Source organism: Nicotiana tabacum, chromosome 18 (assembly GCF_000715075.1).
Source record: "Nicotiana tabacum cultivar K326 chromosome 18, ASM71507v2, whole genome shotgun sequence".
NCBI classification, from domain to species: domain Eukaryota; kingdom Viridiplantae; phylum Streptophyta; class Magnoliopsida; order Solanales; family Solanaceae; genus Nicotiana; species Nicotiana tabacum.
Genome location: NC_134097.1, coordinates 61,628,487 through 61,648,735, shown reverse-complemented (window position 1 = coordinate 61,648,735; position 20,249 = coordinate 61,628,487).

Below are 20,249 nucleotides of genomic sequence, written 5' to 3'. Positions count from 1 at the left end.
ACGTTCCCGAAGGTGGAATTTTGGGTCGTGACAAGGAGCACAATGAAAACCACCCATTATCTAGTGACAATAATTTCAACATACGACTAGCAATTAATACCCTTTTAGAAGCATAGAATGATATCAAGTCCTCCAGTTGTATCAATCCGGACAATTATTATGAGTATTGGAGTCATGTTTTTCTATTTGATATTCCCCATATTTTTTATGTTTTATGACTTGGGGGTATAGTTGGTTTGGTTTTGAGAAGGTTTGGAAGTGAATTAGAACACTTAGTACCATCTTTGAAAGCTTAAGCTGTAAGTGTTGACCAAAGATTGATTTTTGAGTAGACGACCTCGGATTGGTAATTTGATGGTTTCGATTGGTTCTTGTTGTAATTTTGAACTTGGACGTATGTTCAGATTTGATTTTGGATGTTCCTAGAATATTTTGGCACTATTTGCCGAAAGTTGGCAATTGAAGCATCAGAGAGTTGTAAGTTTGAACGATAGTTGACTTTGGTTTGATCGAACTTCAACTGTGGTTTTGAGACCTTGTATAGGTTTATATAGTTGATTAGAACTTGTGTGTGAAGTTTGGTTATAATCTGTAATATCTAAGTACGATTCGGACGTGTTTAGCTAAGTTGGAGAGTTTAGATGTTAAGAGATGAATTTTGATCTTCACTTCTTGGTTTTGATATTATTTATGGTGTTTGAGAATTTGGATAACTTTTAATAAGGTATTCATATTTGTTGGTATGATTGGATAGGGACCTAGGTTTATTTCAGGATGGTTTTAGACTTTTAGGATGATTTAGTATTTCAAGTACGAGTGCACCGCACCTACGAAGGATGGTGCATAAGTGCGAAGTCGCACTTGTGATGGAAAGGATCGTACCTGCGAAGGGTGCCTAGAGCTTGGTGACCACATGTGCAGACGGTTTTGGTGCAGAAGTGCCTACGGCGGGATTACACACCTGTGGATTCGCAGATGCAGGTGTGTTATCGCAGATGCGAGGTCTGGCCAGTGAAGGGAAGCTCGTAGATGGGAGCGGGTGTTGCAGAAGCAATGTCGCAAAAGTGACACTTTGGACCACAGATATGGTAATGCCTGACAGACTTTATATTTTGAGGGTTAGCTCATTTTTCATTATTTTGCGTTTTGGAGCTTGGAAAGAGGCGATTTTGGAAGAGACTTCCACTACTACTTTGTGATTAAGGGATTTCCACTTAATTTGATTAAATATCTTGATTTTCCATGGATATATACACTTTAATCATGAAATTTTGAAGAGAAATTTAGGGATTTATCTACAATTTAAGAGAGTCTAATTTGGAAATTTAAGGGTCGATTTGGATTCGATTTTGGAATCTAATCACATATTTGAATTCATAGGGTTATGGCTAGTTGGGATCTATCTCTTGACTCGAGTTTTGACCATGTGGATCCAATTGACTTTTGTTAACTTTTGAGGATTTGATTAAAGGTTGAAGTTGAAGCTTTACTATTTGAAATTGAGTCCTATAGCTTTGTTTGTTCTTATCGAGTGGTATTTGACTAGATTCGAGTTATTTGGAGGTTGCTTTGAAATGAAAGCTATTTTGGAAGGTTGAAGTTGTTACCGGGTGGAGGCAAGTCTCTTATCTATTCTTGTAAGAGGAAAATTTTCCTATAAGTGATCTATTTGCTATTTGTGACATGATTTAGGGTCCATGCATATGCAAGGTGACGAGCATATATGTGTAACTAGGTTATACACCTCGCTGGACAAAGTTAGGCTTATGTGTTATATCATGCAACTCAATCCACTAATAATAATGTTGTGGCATGCAAATTGATCCAATTATATTACCTTTGCATCGTGCAACTTGATCCACACTTAAATACTATTGCGATGTGCAACCCAGTCCGCACATAGTACGGTTACGACATGCAACCCGGTCCACACAATATCATCACTAATTAATATCCTCTCACAATTCCCTTTGATGCAAAAATTCTCAACTTTTCACAATATTCAACTCTCTAAATCAGGAATTTGCATATGAAACAATATAATAAGGGGCACCATGACATAATATGAAAACATGCGGATGGATATTTTTATGAATAAGAGATGGATATGGCAAATCATTTATTTCAAATTTCATAACAATTCAATTTTTTTATTTAATATTTTAAGTCTAAAAGAAGCCAAGACCAACAAATTATAAATCAAGTAAGGCAATTATATGACTACGGAAAAATAGAAAGCCCAACACGGTGAAAGAAGCCCATCATATTCAAATCAACAAGTTATAGCTCTAGCGTGGCTTTTAATCATGATTAAGATTTATCACATAGTCATAGAATAAAAAATATGAATAAAAAATTCAAAAAGTCCAAATAAGGCTTGGATATGGATGCCTCAGTCAGGTGATTACCCATGTTACTTTGGGCCTTGTGAGAGCAGGCACTTAGAATGGTGCTAGTTTGGATACTAATATATATAAGAATTGGTGCAATATCAGTATTGGTATTGCATCATGAAAATGCATTGGTAGCTTAGACTCATGTAGTGACTCTTATATATATTTATTTTGATACTGGATCATGAGCATGCATTGGTAGTTTAGACACATGTAGTGGCTATGTAATCAATCAACATTAAATATATATATTAAATGTTAAGTGAATCAAATCATGATTACAAAAAGAACTAAGAATAGTGATATTGTTTTTCTATCTCTTATTCAAAAAGTATGTCTAAATCTCAAAATTTGTTGTGTTTCTACTGATGAACTTAATTGATGTGTTACACCCTATATTTTCGTATGTAAAAGTACATTGTAAGCAAACTAATCTAAGACCAAAAATGAGATCATCTTTGGAAGTATATAAAGTAAGTTATCATGTTACCTCGGAGATTACAAATATTGAAGATCATGAACAACAAGTATAAAGAGGGTTGGAAGGTTTAGAAGCTAAGGAATTGAAGAAAGTAATGTTTTGTCGAAAGTCGACAAGTTGGGAATGTTATAATCCGTACCTTTGGGGTGAGACTAGGGTTCTTAACATGATAAGAAGGTTATGTTATGATTTATGTTAGTTGTATCATATTCGTGTGTTATGTTTTGAGGTCAAGAGAGTTGTGGAACAAATGTCGATGAAAATTATCACAAGTTACATTCATAAGTTTTACTGAAATTTGGGTCAAATATAACTGCGATTTTATCCCAATATACTTAGAGTTAAGGGGTGTTCCACCAATCAAATTGAAGATCTATGAGTTTATTTTCTAATGCATTTAAATCGTTTGTCAATGTGACATGGAGTAGAGAGATATATACATTTTTGCAAGACTGTGCAGACTATTAGGTAACAAGTAGGTGTGTCACCTACTTGCTTAAATGAGAGGATTATATATGTTAGAAAATGGGCCAGTTTGGGTCGTCCAAAGAGACATTTTAAAGTCCTATTTCCTTCATATAATATAGTGATAATAGGACACAATAACAAGACCTAAACCTCTGCAAACAACCTCCCAAAAATTACACACAAATCCTAATTGAATTTCTCTCCTTTTCAAGTTCTAGTCGGAGGTAAAACCTAGAGTTTGAAGAACCAAAATAGGAGCTGAGTTATTTAACAAATAAGGTAAGTTACTGCTCTCTCTCATCAATTTTGTTGCTGGAAATGTATGGGAAGTCATTCTATAATTGTAAGAACTCATGGGACGGTGATCGAAAGCCGTGAATTTGAGTTATTCACTTGTAGCTGACTGTTTTGTGTTGCTGTTGGATTGAGTGTTTTCTACTATTTTAGGGAGTTTTGTAGGATAAAAGGTGTGAATAAATAACACATATATGCAGGGGGTTTTGCTGGTCGTTTGTCATAACATTTTTGGGTTGTTTGACGCTACTACGATGGTCGTTTTGTGTATGAAGAAATTGGGGTATGTTGGGCTATTTTGTAGTATTTTGTGGCCTATATATGGTTGGAAAATAATGTATATATATTGTTGTTTTTGTGTTCTTGTGTTGTTGGTGTTATCTTTAATTTGGAGGAAGTAAGAATTATAGGGGAGATGTTGCCCGTTTTAATACAAAATAAGCTTGTCGTTCGTTGTGTAATAGTTGTACCTCTCGTAACTTAATGATAGTATTTTTATTATTGTTGTAGATTAAGGGGCGAAGAGGCAAGTTTAACTTGGTGATTGGATAAATTGTGATAAGGTATGTTAAGACTAAACGTTTCTTCATTTTGGCATGATCCCGTAACTATATGAGTTTGATAACAAGGCATAAAGAGAAGTTCGTATTCTTGAACTCATGTATATTATCCTAGTCTCATAAGTTACAATATTCCCCTTTATTGGGATTTTATATTCAGTTAAGTATTGTCTTCTTCCAGTCAAGAGAGCAGAGGATGTGTATAATTAAATTTGTTGATGGGACTTTAAAAATACGTGATCTATTTTTATGCTAGTTGTTAAAGCAGTTGATGCTATATGTATGAAGATAAAAGATGAAACGTGAGATAAAATGGAATTATAATCGAACCGGGGGGTTAGCTGTTCTGGCCCCGGACTGACCGATGAAGGCCTCGAGGTCAATGCCTAGGCTCGGGCTCGAGCTATTGGGGATAATCGGGAAAGGGCTAACAGTTAGGATAATATTAAAGGAGGTTATTTATGGCCAATGATGGGTAATAAGTGAAGAACAAGTATGAAGGCAATAAATATGAGCAATAATATCGAGAGAATAAGTTAGAGAGAAAAGAGAGAGAGAGATTTGTTATTTATCTTGTGTAAAATAGTTGGAGCAACAGCGGCCCTTTACAAAATGGTAATGATCCCCTTTATATAGGAGGGGAATCCCAACATAGTACGAAATACATTAATTGTAAAGGTGTGGAGATGAGATGGCTAGATGTGGCACCTTGATACAGGCTCTGGGTAGACCGGCTTTGTCAGACCTAGCCGCGTACTTTAGGAATTCCCCATTTTTACTCTAACCTCGATTGGCATCCTCTTTAGGTCAAGCCTCGACGAGCTTCGAGGGAGGGAACTCGGTCACAGCTTCGCATCCTCGAGGCCTCGAGGTATTCTTCTAAATATGAAATTTTGCCGCATACAGATAGTTTCGTGTTTCCTAGAATGAAGCGATGGGAAACGATTCTAATACCTGACTCCCTAAACTTCCTGTGACGACGTCATGCCGATGATGCAACCTATGGCGTGAGTTTTCACGAAAACCGGGACATCCCATGGACTTGTCTTTTCGACTCCATTCAATGCACTGTCGATTCTCATTCTTCAAAGTGATAGTACCGCCATCGATTCAGTTCTTCAAGAACACAGTAATTGCACCTGCCGGTCAGTCTTCTAAAGGCATTGATGACAGTGTCATTACCTCCTATAAATGGGGGTATTCTGGCGTTATTTTTCTGTCCAAGTGCATTCCTCTATTCATTCACCCCTTTCTTCTCGCCATCTTTCTCTATTGTTAATCACAATGCTTGGAGTTCACGGCCTTAAGGTTGTTTGGCAGCATTCCCATCAGCTGTGTGGTGGCCTTTTGCTTGGGCTTCCCTTTGTTAAGAGAGATCATCCCGTCTCGTCATCGTTGTTGTTGTTGTTACGCCTGCTAATGTTGTTGCTATTAGCTCGGGATGATGCTATACGGGGGATCGACTTTCCCCATTTTTAGAAAATTATTCAGACTGTACACCGCTGCTCACAGGGGGGCTCGGATTATACACCGCTACTCACCTTCATACCCCGGCTCGGCGTGGCGCTTCACCCCAAGCTGGTAACTTGCACGGCTCAATGTCCTAAGAAGTGGATTCAAAGTAGTTGTGCAATCGAGGCCGACATTCGCCAGGTCTGTTGTCTCTCCGAGGTTCTCTTGGCCAGCGAGGGTCCTCGACCTTGGGTGGGCTATTGCGTTTTTTCATCCCTCCCTACTTCTCGACTTATACTTTGGGGATATTAGTATGGAAGGACGGGATAAGGCTTCTGAGGAGACAGCACTTCGGAAGATATTATCTTTGAGGACGCATGCCCGAAGAGAGGATTTTACTACGTGTGTACACCCTATTGTTTCTTCGTTTCTATGTAAAGACCCCTTGCGGGCTTTTTTAATCATATGTAAGGACCCCTCGAGGGCCGTTGTAAACAAATGTCTATGAATATAAAGATATTTTCTTGACTTCTACTTTTGATGCTTGACATATTCTTGTATATTCTTGTGCACTTGTAGGGGTTCTAAATGTATGCCTCTATTGACGATCATCAATATCTAACCCGGGTGCGAGCATTATTTTTGATCTTTGGCTGATAATCATAGCTCCTCCTCGAGCCCACTGTTGTTCCTCGGACCAAGCCTGAATTGGTTTGATAGACTCGGGTCGTCGAGGCCCTCGAGTTACATGGGAATAGTACCTTAATCCTTGGAATTTTTTTTAAAATGGTATCTAAGTGAGGACCAACTTCGGGCACCTTGGAGATTTGCTTTGAACTTGGCGTATATAATATCTTAAGATGTTGCGGATACGTCCTTAATTAGGGGTTACCCATATTTAGGCGACGTCTTGGGGTCGAGACTTCATGGATGGAGCTTGAAGCGCTTATTTTTCTTCTTGATGGAGGTCCTCGAGGTCGGGTACCACCTCGGAATTCATATTGAAGTCATTGGCCTCCTAGGGCCCCACTTGGGTAGGAGGACCATTGTTGTTTCCCCACACATATATGGGGTTGCTTCTGCTTCTTGGGAGATCCCATTATTTAGATAGATATCCTTCCGTTTCGGCATCGAGTCCTTCGTTACCTTAGCACCAAAGTGTTTGTGTAGGTTCTCGCTTTAGTTCGCTAGTTACGCCATAGCCATGACTGCTACTTTAGGGTCTGCTGGGCAGAGAGGGGAGAGTTCCATTCCCTGTACTCAGGATCCACGGGAGTTTACCTTGACGACTATGTCTTCGATACGAGAGGAGCACCTTGAGTTGGTGAGGAGAGACTGCGGATGGGGCGAGGGGGTAGCGTTGCAAGTGCTTCCCCCGGATGAGGGTATCACGAACCTTGCCGGTGGATTCCTGAATGTGTACTTGTACCCTTTCGAACTAGGCCCCCCTGATAGGGTCGTGCTTTATTTCTATTTAAAGTATCGGGTTACTTTGGCACAGATACATCCATCGTTTTGGCGAATAGTGCTGATGATGAGGTACTTTATGGAGAAAACAGGGCTTCATCTTGTCAGGCTGTACTGGCCCTTTCATCATCGAGGTCTACTAACCTTGGGGTGCCATTCATCCACACCCTTTATTGTTGATGATGAGGAAGATGGAGATCAAGAGTGGATTAGTTGGTTCATCGGATTCAGACGGCTGACGTTATCCTCATGAACTTATGCCATTCCCCGAGGAATGGAATTATACGTGTGAGTGGAGCATCTCATGCTTTCTCAGATTTGCTCATGGTGGAAACTAGTTCATTAATCGTGTTTCTCCCTTCTCTGCAGTAATTTCATGGGTGCCAATCGAAGTTCTTGATCTGCCTGGTTGGGTCCGGAAGCTGGCGACCCATTCAACTTGTGACAAGCATAGGTGGCGAGCTGTATCCCTGGGCAGATGGGAAGCGAAACATCATGGTATGTGTGTGTACTGCTTTTTCCCTGTCCCCCATACATTTAGGAAGACCTTTTCCCCTTTTCATGTATTAATCTTGTCGTCGTAGGTATCGGAGGGTCTCCAAGAGAGAGGTTGTGCTCCTCTAGAGAGGGGGAGGGGTTGCCAGTTCCGAGCTAAACGATGACAATGATAAGTGGGATATGCATTTGCAGTGCGATGGTACTCACAGCAGGGCAAAAAGGTGCGAGTCTTTGAGGTGGAAACATCGCCCCAGCCTGCTGCACCCAAAGTTTCTGGTTCTGGAGAGGTGGTTCCTCCGAGCCATCGTGCTTTGACCGGGGTTGATTCTCCCAGGGCCAAGGGGACTAGATTAACAGCGGTGTGCTCAGCCTTCGAGGAAGTTCGCCGACTTCACTTTGCGGTGAGCTTTGGCGCAGGCCTTCTAAATCTCGTGTCTTCCCTTCCTTATCGAGTTTTTCTTTGTAGGCCTTTGACAGGCTTAGATCTAAGCTTCTCCATCATGGGGCTAGCTCCGAAAAGCTCTGGATGAGGTTAGGTCCCTTGGGATACTTTATGAGGAGAATGAAGTTGAGTTGACACGCTGGCGATAAAAGGCGTACTGGAGCTTGAATTACGAGAGATATTTAATGGAGCAGGTAATTTCCCGTCCTGGGCAGGTATGCATTTCACTTTTTAACTTCTCAGGTTAACTCTTCGTATATCCTAGCTGCAGAAAAAGACAAAGGGCCTAGAACGCCTTAGGGGTGAAGCCGAACGAATCAGGAACGACTGTGGTGAGCTAAGAGCTCAGTCACAGACTCGAGCTTTGGAGGAGGAAGGTGCCTTGGCTAAAGTTCCTGCCTTCGAGGTCCAACTCTGCTTAGCTTGTGATAACACTTTAGTCCAAGCAGATATGATCACGAAGCTCGAATCCGAACTTTTGAAGGTCAGAGGTGAGATTGTTGATGCTCGGACCGAAGTAGCACAGAGCCGGACTAAGGCCGATCAGGAGATGGTGATTTATTTGAAGGATGTTGTTGATGCCCAAGCCGAGTTGAAGAAGATCCTCGATCGTGAAGAGAGGATCAAAGAATATGCTTATTTCAGATCCCGAAGAAGGGTTCTCGAGGAGATCGGTGCTAAGGGTTTTGATCTCCCGGAAGAGCTGGCGCGAGCGAGGGCGGACGAACATGATGCTCGGTCATTACTGTCCGATACCGAGGAGAGTGAAGATGAGGCTGGTAAGTCGTAGTCCTTAGGGGAGGGGCGTATACTTTGCCATTTTGTATGCGATATCTTCAGAGCGCGCTTGTAGATGGAGAATGCATTTTTTCACATTTGTAAATAAAAGAAAAACTTGAGGTTTTATTTCTTCTTTACCCCTTTCTGCTTTGGTTCTGACCAGGTGGATTGGTTTTAGAGTTGGTGAGAATCCTTAGATTTGTGATATGGCCCTGGGGCACATTAGGCAGGCCCGGAGGCTCTTACGCGTTCGGTCGATGTGACCTTTAGTGTAAGTTGGCGTTAGAGCTCTTACGCTTTTGCTCAACTGTTTTGGGTTTAGTCTCCAAGTTGGGCTTCGACTCGAGCTCATTCTAGCTTCAAGCTTTTGTGTCTGCATGGGCGGGCGATAATGGATATTATGCGTTGCCCTTGGGCATTTGTATTTTAACTATTTTGGGTTTAGTCTCCGAGTTGAGTTTCGATTCAAGCATAATTGACCCTCAAGTTTTGTATTTGCGTGGGCTGGTGACAACGGCTCTTACGCCTTGCCCTTAGGCATGTATAGTTAGCTATTTTGGGTTCAATCTCCGAATCGTGTTATGACTCGAGCTCATTTTGACCCTCAAGCTTTCAAATTTTAAGGTGGCGATAGTGGCTTTTACGCTTTTGGTCGTTGCAACCTTTTAGTGTGTGGCCTTGAGGCTCATTAGGATGGCAACAATGGTTCGTATGCTTTTCCCTTAGGTATTGTAGGCTTTGTTTTCCTCTCGTTAAGGACTATTTTGAAATGATTTTGCTTGACCCGTCATCAGTTCGGGAAGAACCTCGATTTCAAGTCATTTGCGGTGATGTTCGAGCACCTCGGAAGGTTTAGCTCGTAGGCTGAGTAGCTCGAAGCCTTGTGATTTGGAGCTGACATGGTCGAAGCTCTTTTGCCTATTGAGGGTAGCCTGTTTAACTAGTTCTTTTTGAAGTAGATTCGAAGTAATGGCCTATGACTTTGTAGCAACGGTCAGGCATCCCCCAGTCGCGTTAGTTTGGCTAGTACAACCGTATGACCGTGGTCATTTGTGTTTGGCCGAAGCCATTTTTGATCCCCGAGTGTAGCAGTTTAGGCGTCTATATCAAGGGTATGCCCTTTTGGGAGTTTGACAAATGCGACATATGCCTAAACTTCAGGATTGAGTTTATGCCTGTAGTAAGGTCTTACTAAAATTTCATGCCTTGCTTGAGGTCTTAAAGTTTTGTTGATACTTGGTACAAGTATGATTCATGCCTTGCTTGAGGTCTTACAATTTTGTTGATACTTGGTACAAGTATGATTCATTCCTTGCTTGAGGTCTTACAGCCTTGTTGATACTTGGTACAAGTATGATTCATGTCTTGCTTGAGATCTTACAGTTTTCGTTGATGTCTTAAGTAGGTCTTACAAGACCGAGTCTACCCGTCCGGAGTCTTATGGCCTCGGGTTTTTAAATGAATGGTGATTTGTGATAGTCTCTAAGTCATCGAGTTTGCTTAGGCTTGGGGGCCGTTACTCGTGAGCTCAAAATTGCCTCATTGAGGGCTTATGATTTTAGATATTCCGACTCTGGGGTCATGTGCTTTCTGAGTTAGTGATGCCAGTCTTAGAGTGTTCGGGAACATTTTCCCCTTTGGAGATGTGTCGTGACTCATGTACTACCTCATTGAGGTCTTATAAGTGTGGAGTTCTGACCTTGAGGCCATGCGGGTATCGAGTTATTGACGCTAGTCTTCGAGTATTTCAAGGCGTTCTCGGTGGTGGGATCCTTGCTGTGAAAATGCTGAATTTTCTTTGGAGTACGAGATGCTTTGGCGAAAGATATTCTTAGATTGTTTGGCATAAATACATGTTGTTTTGTTGCAGTGAGCCCGGCTTATGCGGACACGGTTCATTTGACCAATTGGCCCAGTACATCATTTCCTATTGGGACCTTGTTTGTCGTTCCCTGGTTCTTCCGAGTGGATGACCTCTCAAGGGGGTGCCCTCTAGTTTTTGGGGTTGATTGCAAAAGAAGCCTTGTACTCTTGTTGGATCCTCCTTAGGTAGCATGTGGACGTTGCCTCGTTAAAAACCTTGCCGGTGAAACCCTCTTCGGAACAAAAGCTCGATCAAAGGAAAAGAGCGCAATGGATGTCGTTAAGGCCTTGAGATCTTCGGGTTGGGTTAGCACTTTCAACTGCCCTGATCGGGCCCCTGCATATGGGTTAGTGTAAAATAACAAAAGAGGGAGGTGGTCTTACCTTATCGTGGGATGCGCCGGCGATGTTCCGAGGTCTGATGTGTCCCTATTGTTTGGAGCGAGGACTTGGTACGGTCCTCCGTAGTGTTTAATCGGGCTTAGCCAAAGATGCAGTTTAATTATCATTTGGCTCTTTCGAGAGTGGAGATATTGGTGTCGGCGCTACGTTACATCCCACGAACACTTCCCTTGACGCGTGTTGTTCCCCGTAGACGGTTTTAATTCTGTCCTTTGCTGGGAATTTCATCATTTCGTGAAGAGTGGATGGTACCGCTCTCATGCAGTGTATCCACGGTCATTCGAATAAGGCATTAAACTTTATGTTTCCTATGATGACATGGGATTTGTCGTTGTGGGCCGCGCCGGCCATGCTGATTGGGAGAGTGGTCTCTCCTTTTGTTATTTCAATCTCTGTGTTGAATCCATTAAGATTCGAGAGGCGAGCACGATTTGGTCTAGCAGTCTGAGCTGCTCTATTACTCTCAACCTGATAATGTTGGTCGAGCTACCTGGATTCACAAGTGCATGTTTTATTCGAAATGAATGAATGAAGAAAGTGGTTACCAGTGCGTTGTTATGAGGTTGGGGCGAGGTTTCGGAGCCTTCCTTGCTGAATGTGAGGGTATCTTCGGGTATGTATCCCTGAGTTCATTTTTCTCTAGTGATGGATATTTTTTTCCTCCTATTCACAGGATCTTGGGGAGTGTCGACGCCCCTCCAATATCATGTGGATAACATGTCATGGCTCATTTGCTTCGTTCTTCTTGGCCGCCTCTCTTTCTTGGAACTGAATTTTAGCCCGGTCGCTCAAAAATTCTCAGCAGTGATTTTTATTGAGTAGCCTGGCTATTCCCTTTCGGAGCTGGTGGCAATATTTGGTCCTATGGTCGTGCGTATCATGAAGTTCACGTACTAAGTTGTGATTCCTCTGGGAAGGATCCGACTGAATAGGCCTGGGCCATTCGGTGTCCCTAGTTTTGCTGATGGTGAATACGATCCAGCACATCGACGTTGAAGTTGTATTCTAATAGGTGAGTTGCCCTCATTGGCCCCGTGTCCTTGTCAAATCCGCCTCTGTTGATGAGTCCCCGAGGGTTCTGTCCTCGGTTCACCAACCGATAGTTGCGAGGCAAATTGCATCTCGGGGCATTCCTCCTATCATCGGGGTACGGCTGATACCTATTTTTATTCGGTTTTGACTCCTTCGTCGGGAGTCTTCTTGGATTTACTAAGCCCGAGGGGGCTCCCAGCTGGTCATCCTCGACTATAATCTTTGACTGGTACCGATTGTGGGTGTTTGATCAGGTTACGTTGGGGTACTCGATCAGATTCTCCTTCAGCTGTCTTGAGGCCACTGAGCTTCGTGCATTCAGGCCTTGAGTGAAGGCCTGCACCGCCAGTCGTCGGAGACCGGGGGTAGTTTAATTTGTTTCATCTGGAAGTGAGATACAAATTCTCGCAGTATTTCATTCTCCTTTTGCTTAATCTTGAATACGTCGAACTTCCTTGTTGCTACTTTGATGGCACCGGCGTGTGCCTTTATTAAGGAGACTGCTAGCATGGCGAATGATTCCATAGAGTTGGGAGCTAGGTTGTGATACCACATCATGGCCCCCTTCAAGAGTGTTTCCCCAAACTTTTTCAGCGATACAGACTCGATCTCATCGTTTTTTATATCGTTGCCTTTTACCACGCAAGTGTAGGCAGTAACGTGTTCATTGGGGTCTGAGGTCCCGTTGTACTTTGGGAGTTCCGGCATTCTGAACTTCTTTGGAATGGGTTTCGAGACCGCTTCTTCAAGGAACGACCTTTTTATGTTTTTTGAATCCACACTCTTCAGGACCAAGGGTGCGCCCGGAATCTGGTCGACCCTGGAGTTGTAGGTCTAGACCTTCTTGTCGTTGGCTGCTATCATTCTCTCGCCCGACTCGATCCTTTTAGTGAGGTCCTCGAGCATTTTTATGATGGAAGGATCGGCTACCGATCCGTTGTTGCTCGACCTCTCTGGTACCTGTTCCTCCAGGGGAATAGCTTCCAGTTCTACCGTGCTGGGAGCCTTCGGGTGGCTTTGTAGCTGAGCGATAACCAATTGTTGTGCCAGAAAAATTTCAAAAATAACATGAAGGCTAACTTCCCATTCTTTCCAAGCTGGGTTTTTTGGGCTTCCTATTGGTCGCCATGTTGTATGCTCCTGTCGGTGTGTGAGGTTTCGTTGACCTTTTGTGCGTCTCGTGAACTCGTGAACCCGTGTCCACTGGAATCGGTCCAGGCCCGTTTTTGGGGTTCTGTGGTCGCTCACCAATAATTGGAACAGCCACACCATTTTCTCCGTGGTTTTCAAGGTTGTCGTTCTCAACTTTGTTCACTGAGCCAGACATTTTGACCTGAAATCGAAGATCTTGGACAAGAAAAAAGTGTGAAAGATAACTTGCGTTGTGTAATAAAACCAACAAGAAAATAATCACTATTATTTTTAGCCCCACGGTGGGCGCCAAACTATTTATCGTGAAAATGGTAATAACAATTAAATTTGTTGATGGGACTCTAAAGATACGTGATCTATTTTTATCCTAGTTGATGCTAGATATATGAAGATAAAAGAGGAAATACGAGCTAAAATAGAATTATAATCGAACCGGGGTTAGTTATTCTGGCCCCGGACTGACCGATGAGGGGCCTCGAGATCGATACCTGGGCTCAGGCTCGAGCTATCGGGGATATCGGGAAAGGGCTAACAGTTAGGATAATATTAAAGGAGGCTCTTTATGGCCAATGATAGGCAATAAGTGAAGAACAAGTATGAAGGCAATAAATATGAGCAATAATATTGGGAGAATAAGTTAGAGAGAAATGAGAGAGAAAGAGAGAGAGTTGTTATTTATCTTGTGTAAAATAGTTGGAGTAACAGCGGCCCTTTACAAAATGGTAAGGATCCTCTTTATATAGAAGGGGAATCCTAACATAGTACGAAATACATTAATTGTAAAGGTATGGAGATGGGATGGCTAGACGTGACACCTTAATACAGGCTCTAGATAGGCCGGCTTTGTCAGACTTAGCCGCGTGCTTTGGGAAATCCCCATTTTTACTCTAACCTCGATCGGCATCCAATTTAGTTCGAGACTTGACGAGCTTCGGGGAAGGGAAATCGGTAACAACTTCGCATCCTCGAGGCCTCGAGGTATTCTTCTGAAATGAACTAATAACAAGAAATTGGGCCCTCTGATTTTGCCGCATACAATATATATATATATATATATATATATATATATATATATATATATATATATATATACAGTATTACAGTATTTTCACTATCATCGAGCTATAACCTACTGTGGCCGAGCACCTTTGAGCGAGCCCAGAATGGTTGAGATACAGAGCCTAGTATGGCCGAGCACCTATGAGAGAGCCTACTACAGTAGAGCAGTTATATGTACCGAGCCTTATAGGCCGGACAACTATTTTACTTACTATATTGAGAGAGTTGAATCAGTATCAGCAGGTAAGTATATCTCCAGATCATCTTTGACTCCCAATTACTTTTAGTTATTATATTATCAGTTTAGTTTTGGCTATCAGTTATTCTATTGCCTTACATACTCGATACATTATTTCAACTGACGTCCCATTCCTGGGGACGCTGCATTTCATGCATGCAGGTTTGGATAGACAGACTGGTAGACCTCCTCCATAGGTGTTGTCCGGGTTTAGACAGACAGACGGGTAAACCTCCTCAGTAGGTGTTGCTCGAGTTCAGCCTGATCGGTAAGCTCCACATCCTTCGGAGTTGCCGGGTGTAGAGTTTTGTGTACATCTTATGTATATCTGTATATATGTTATGGGTAGGTCGGGGCCCTGTTCCGATCACAGTACATCCATCAGTAGAGGCTTGTAGACATATCCTGTCAGTTAGTGCAGTATGTTGGGCTTGTAGGCCTGGTATGTATATTTTGGTTGTTTGTCAGCTGTAGTAGTTATGATGGCCTTGTCGGCCTAGCTTTATATTGATGTTTGGTCAAAGCTAGTTTCCGTTCATTTTTATATTTCGCTTCAAAAATTGTCTTGCAATGTGGCCCCATGGCTAAAGTATGACATTGTATGTTCAGAGTCCCTCAATCGCAAGTTGGTACGTTAGGTTAAGTGAGGCACCGGGAGCTGGTCTCGCCCCCTAGGTTTGGGACGTGGCATGATGATATCGTTCTTCATTCCATCTTTTATTTATGTTTTCATATGCTTATTAAGAGTATAGCAGGTGTTAGTGTCGACCCCTCGTTATTACTTATTCGAGGATAGATTTGATACTTGCTGCCTTGTTATATATATCGCAAATAAGTTAAATGCTTAACAATTGGATAATATTATTGTTAGTGAGTGTTGGCTAGCCTAACAAGTAGGTTAGGCATCATCACGACCTTTGGAGTGATTTGGGATTGTGATACCAGTATTATTCTCTATTGTTAGAGAAAGATTGGAATCCTACTTATAGATGGCAATCCAATATTAGTAGCAAAACTATAGAACTATTTGAGGATGTTATTTAACGACCACATCGGTCGTCCAAACCGGTTGTTTTGGGTTCTAGAACTTTGTTTCCTGGTTTGATGCTTCCCGTAGATTCATTTGATGTTTTATGACTTGTGGGATGGTTGATTTGGTTTTGGGAGGGTTGTGAGATGAATTGGAACATTTAGTTCTATTTGGAGGCCTTAAGTTGTAAGAGTTGGACTTAGGCGTGTGTTTGGATTTCCTAGATGATTTTGACTCTATTTGCTGAAAGTTGACAGTTTGAAGAATTAGAGAGTTCATAAGTTTAACTAATTGTTGACTTTGGGATTATCGGATTTCGATTGTTTTTCCGAGAGTGAGGTTAGGTTTGTGTTGTTGCATAGGACTTTTTTGTGAAAGTTGGTTGAAATCCGAGGTGTTTAGGCATGAATCGGATGATGCTTGGTTGGAAGTTGAGAAGCTTAGGAACTTAAGAGAGTCCAATGTGTGGTTTAGACTTGATTCTTAGATGCGATGATTCCGTATGTATTTTGAGGCCTTGCACAGGTCCAGTTAATATTTATAGACTTGTTGGAATATTTGGATGGAATCCTAGGAGACTCGAGTAGTTTTAGGGCACTTGGAGCATATTTGGTGGAGGCAAATTTTCTAGTGTCTAGTGTTCATTGCGTTTGCAAGGGGTGTCTCGCATTCGCGGTGAAGGAAATTAAGCTGATGGTGCTTGGCCTTCGCATTCACGAGGAGGAGAATGCATTTGCGAAAGTGGCTGGCACCTAGGCATCACGTTCGTTGGGGGTTCAATCACGTTCCTATAGAGAAGCTAGGTGATGTTTAGCAATCGCGAGGGTTTGTCCATAATCGCGATAGAGGTATTTTCTAGCGGTGGATGGTTGTGCTTCGCAAACGCGAGGTTTTGGCCCCGTTCGCGAATAGTAGTTCTGGTAAGGGCATTTTAAGTCTAAATTTTGAGATTTTGACAATTTTTCACATTTTTGGGTTTTGGAGAATGAGAGGAGGAGATTTTGAATAGGCATTCACTACTTTTTGGGAGGTACATATTTTACACTTGAATTTGATCATAGATCTTGATTCCTCATGGATTTCTACATCTAAAATGTGAACTTTTAAGATAGAATTTGGGGGTTTTATCTACTACTTAAGGCAATGTAATTTGAGATTTTGAGCATCAATTTGGACTTGGATTTGAAAACTTATAACATATTTAGACTCGTGGGGTTATGGGCAAACGGGATCTACCCCTAAACTCTGATTTTGACCTTGTGGGCCTGGGTTTACTTTGTTGAATTTTAGGGAATTGAATAAAGATTGAGGATTTATTTTTTGGAATTGGTTCTTACAATTTTATTTGACCTTATTGAGTATTATTTGATTATATTTGAGTCGGTTAGAGTTAATTTCTAAAGGAAATGTGGTTCTAGAGGGTTGATTTGGCTTGTTAAGGTAAGTATCTTGCAAAATCTTGATTTAAAAGAATAACCCTTAGGATATGACCTTGTTTGTTTAACTGAAATTTGTTGAGAGCAATGTATATTCAAGGAAACGAATGTATATGTGGATACTATAGGTTATTTATGGTTGGGTTAGACTTTAGCCTTTCATTATGCCTTGTCGGTTGTGTGCCTTCCTTAATTCGAGTTTTAATCAATTGTATGACTAGGTCAGATTATTCTTTTATGTTAGTAACCATGTTTAGGATTGCTACATCTTAATTCGCCATTATGGTGTCACAATCCCAATTTCCCTCCGGAGGATGTCATAATGACACCTAGTCGATACGACTAGGTAAGCCTAACATGCATAGAGAAATAGCAGAAATACTACTAAAACTTCAAATAAAACCTTCATACTATAATAATAACTCAACAATACAATAGCCAACAATTTTTCCAAAACCTGGTGGAACGGAGTCATAAGCTCTACAAGATAGTATTACTAACCTCGAACTAGAATATTGTTTTAAACAAGAAAGAAATAGTGGAATGTCTAAAACAAAAGGGGGCTCCGAGGCAAGTGGACGTAGAGCAGGTATACCTTGAAGTCTTCAAAGCAGCTACTCAAATCAACTCTAGTGTCCGGCATGGGTAGACGTACATGGATCTGCACAAAAAAATATGCAGAGGCATAGTATGAGTACACCGCAATGGTATCTAGTAAGTATCAAGCCTAACCTCGTTAGAGTAGTGACGAGGCCAGGTCAAGACACCTACTAGGATATAAATAAACAATATGAAAACATAATAACAATAAATAATGGAAGGCAGAGAAATAACTGATACGAAACTAGTTAATAACATGAACTAATACCGGAATTGTAAGCATGGAAATAACATAAAGGAATCATTTGAAGAGAACTGCAATGATCATATACGGACAATAACTGATAGAACAAGGAAGAACAAAACAACAAGAAGTGTTTCCAACAAAAACTCCTTACAATATAAGATAAACAACAAAAATCACAACGAGATACCGCCTCGTGCACAATAAGATTCACAACCGAGGTACTGCCTCGTACATAAAAAGAATCACAACTGAGGTACCTCCTCATATTCACATTTCTCAATTTCAATTACAATCTTTCCTTATACCGCCGCGTGAGCCTTACATCTAAATGGTTTTGAAGATATTTTTCCCGAAATAGCTACACGCACTTTAGCCCACCTTATGACACTACGTAGCTTTACATAATTCCCTTACAAGAAAAATGCACATGAGTCCCACCTTATGCCGCCGCATTCACATTAACTCCTATCATTATACCACCGCATGCGCGTCAATATAACATCACAATAACAACGCGCACCACAAGTGCCCATATGTCACAACTTGCCAATAATCAATAATATCAATATTTCCACAACAATAGCTCATGGCTCAACCACAATGTATATGAGAATATCAACAATAACAATAAATGTAAATTTCTCATCAAGAAAGATGTCTCGACAATTAACACTTTGCCTCAATGTGATAATAACTTTCACAACATCGACACCAATAACTCAACAATGAGAAAGATAATGTGCAACCATGATACTAAATAAGAACAACTCACAATAAAAGAGATAACATATACCGATGACTTCAAATAAGGATAATCAACAATGAAAGACATAACATGTAACAATGAATTCTAGTAATGACAATCAACAACATGTAACAATAACTTCAAATAATGATAAATTGACAATGAAAGAAATAACATGTAACAATGAAATAGGAACAAGTTTAACAAAAGCATAAGAGCCAAATATCAAGTAAGACGTGAACAAGTGTTAACAAAGTCATTTCAGGCATGCAAGGATAGACTAACACAAGCAAGAATAGATTGACTACGAGAATTTAGAACATGGCATGACAATTCAATAAAAGCATGGAAAGAGTCTAAGTAGCCTAAACTGGTCAAATACATAACATGTGTACCCACTCGAAACCTTGCTTACATGGCTTTCACATAACACAAATGACACAATCAATCCCAAATCCTGCGGGGTAGCTCCCCCACACAAAGTTAGGTAAGATACTTACCTCAATTAGGCCAATTCAACCCTCAAAAATAGCTTTTTCCCTAAAATTTGCCTCCACAAGGCTCAAATCTAACCAAAATCGACTTAATATCATCAAACAATGGAAGGAAAATCAAATACAATAGATAAAGCTATGATATTTACACATTTCCCAAAAAAGTCAACAAAAGTCAACCCAGGGCGCACCCCGGTCAAAACTCGGGTCCAATGGTAGATTCCGACTACCCATGACCCATGAGTTCATATATGTGATTAATTTCAAAATCCGAGTCCAAATCAACACTCAAAACTTAAATTCTTATTTTTCAAAATTTTGACAAAGTTTCACAAATTTTCACTTTGATTCACATGATTTTGAAGTTAAAATCTAAGATATATTGATGGAATATAGTTGGAAATAGATTAGAATCACTTACCCAAAGTTTGTAGATGAAAATCCCCTCTCCAAATCGCCTCCTACCGAGTCTAGGGTTCGAAAATGAGAGATAGTGAGATGAAATCCCTTCCAGCCCTTATGTTCAGCTGTAGTTTTCGCAATTGTGACATGGGTTCGTAATTGCGAACCCTCACAATTGCGAAGAAAATCTCGCAATTGCGGCACTGATAGGCTTGGGGAACTTCTCGCAAATGCAAAGATGGGTTCACTATTGCAAACCATGTTCCCCTTGCAAAAGCGACAATATTCACACAAATGCGAACCTAGACCAGCCCCAAGCATCATCGCAAATACGACCTAGGCATCGCAATTGTGATAACTGTGGTTTCCCTATTAAGGTCGCAAATGCGACCCTGGTGTTTGCAAATGCGACACCAGAGGCACCAAACACTACATTTTTCATTTTCAGTTCGAAACCTTTCGAAACATGTCGGAAACTCATCCGATCCCTCAAAGCTCCAGACTAATTATCCACACAAGTATAAAAATATCATACAAACTCGTCTGGTGATCAAAACACAAAAATAACAACTAAAAATAAAAATTGAACATAAAACGCATAAGTTTCAAAGTAAAGTTCAAGAATCTCTAGAATTACAACTAAACATCTGAATCCTATCAAATCAACTCCAAATGATATCCAAATTTTGCAGACAAGTTCTAAATAGCATAACG